This window comes from Schistocerca cancellata, chromosome 2 (assembly GCF_023864275.1).
Source record: "Schistocerca cancellata isolate TAMUIC-IGC-003103 chromosome 2, iqSchCanc2.1, whole genome shotgun sequence".
Taxonomy (NCBI): Eukaryota; Metazoa; Arthropoda; class Insecta; order Orthoptera; family Acrididae; genus Schistocerca; species Schistocerca cancellata.
In genome coordinates, this window is record NC_064627.1 from 702,945,987 (window position 1) to 702,947,712 (window position 1,726).

Here is a 1,726-nt window from a genome sequence, read left to right on the forward strand (position 1 = left end):
CAGAGAGAGAACATCTAGGCCCAATCATGGATACTAAAAAGCAGCTAATATTCCAACAATATAACACGGAGTAGTGCTGATTTTCATAGTCCCTGTAGGTATAAGAATAGCCCACTGAGCAAATGACATTGTATATGAGCATGAGTAGATAATCTCCTATGACAGAAACCTTTTAAATAATATTTCACATTTAATTTGTAATTATGACTACAAATTTATTTTGTGAGAATGTTTTAATTGAAATTTACATTTCCTTCATAGGTATTACAAAAAACTACGAGGACCTATTTCTCTTCTATTATGTCTTCAGATACTGCTTATGAAAAATTCAGGTTTATGCACATTTTCCAACTTTCTCCTCTTACTTAGTAATGAGAATTTACATGAGTTGCAGGTCACTTTCTGTGTTTACACAAATATTATCAGTTTTCTCCCAGTAAAATTTAAAAGATTGAAGATTTTTATGTTATCAACTTTTTCTGGTCATTCACCACTTTTTGCACTTTTTTTTCATTACTGTGGAAGAACCAAAAGTAACACATGGACAACAGCTTTGTATCAGACATGTGCAAATGATTCCCATGCAATTAACATATAACATACCTACAAAAAAATACTAAAGGAATGGAAAGCAATTAATCTTACCTTTTATTATAACTCCATTAAGCGTCTCTGCAGAGGTGTTCTGGTAACGTTTTGTGAGTGCCTGTATTTCATCACAATTTAGTCCGAAGACTGAACAGTCATTAGCATGTAATGAGCCTTTAACTGCCACATACAGGTATGATGGCAGGTCTTCCATCTTTAAATCATTAGGCTGTGAAAGTTGAGTGGCCATTTCCAGCTGCAAAGAATAAAAAGTAAACATCATTCAACATGGTTACTCTTCTTATAGGCTATTCTTTCAACCTGAACAATCTAGGATTAAACTAAATGCAGCAGAATTAATTTGCCGATTCTACATTCACAAATATACAAAAATGTTAATATGTCTAAATTCTAATGTGATAAGGAAGCACATTTTTTTCTTCATGCCTCTAGTCACACTAAGCTTTCAACGGCATGCAAATATGAGCAACATACTTAGGTGCAAAAAGACTAGTAACTATTAAAAATTATTAAATTTGTAATAAAAGCTTATCTGACTATAAATAACTAATTTTTAATGCTTTGGGACACAAACAATGTAACAATTTACTGTAGTTTTACTGGAGAGAAACATTTACTGAAATACAAAATCTTTACATTCTTGTAGAATAATCCTTTCAACTATTAGGCTGTTACAGAAGTTCATAGTGTTTTTCCACAAGTTTAATGAAAATAACAGATACATGTAACAGACTTTAGACATCAATAGTACGAGGGTTGGAACTTTAATAGTGGCAACTATTTATTTACAGCTCGTACACAATAGATACGTGTTTCAAAGCTTTACTGACCTTCAAAGTAGTCACCAGCATTGTGTATAGCCCGTTGCCAGCGATGTGAAAGTTGTGGGATACTCTTAGCAGTGCCAGTTGTGTTGACAGTTCGAGCAGCGCAGTTTATTGCCCGACGAATTTGTAGCAGTTCTGAAGCAAATGCTGTGGAATATTTCCTTCAGTTTAGAAATTGAGTTGAATTCACGAGGGCTTAAGTCAGGAGAGTGCAGTAGGTGGTATAGCACTTAGCAGCCACATTAGTCAAACAAATCAGTAACAGCTTGCACTGTATGTGCTTGAGCATT

The 1,726-nt window shown here is 34.0% G+C and overlaps 1 long non-coding RNA gene across 1 annotated transcript; it reads right to left on the bottom strand.

Moving 5' to 3' along the window:
• Positions 1 to 214: 214 nt before the first annotated feature.
• On the bottom strand, positions 215 to 767 carry LOC126162491 (uncharacterized). Its single transcript, XR_007535081.1, has 2 exons — positions 646 to 767; positions 215 to 516 (listed from the first exon to the last, which is right to left on the bottom strand). It is a non-coding gene; the product is annotated as an uncharacterized LOC126162491 (long non-coding RNA).
• Positions 768 to 1,726: the final 959 nt, after the last annotated feature.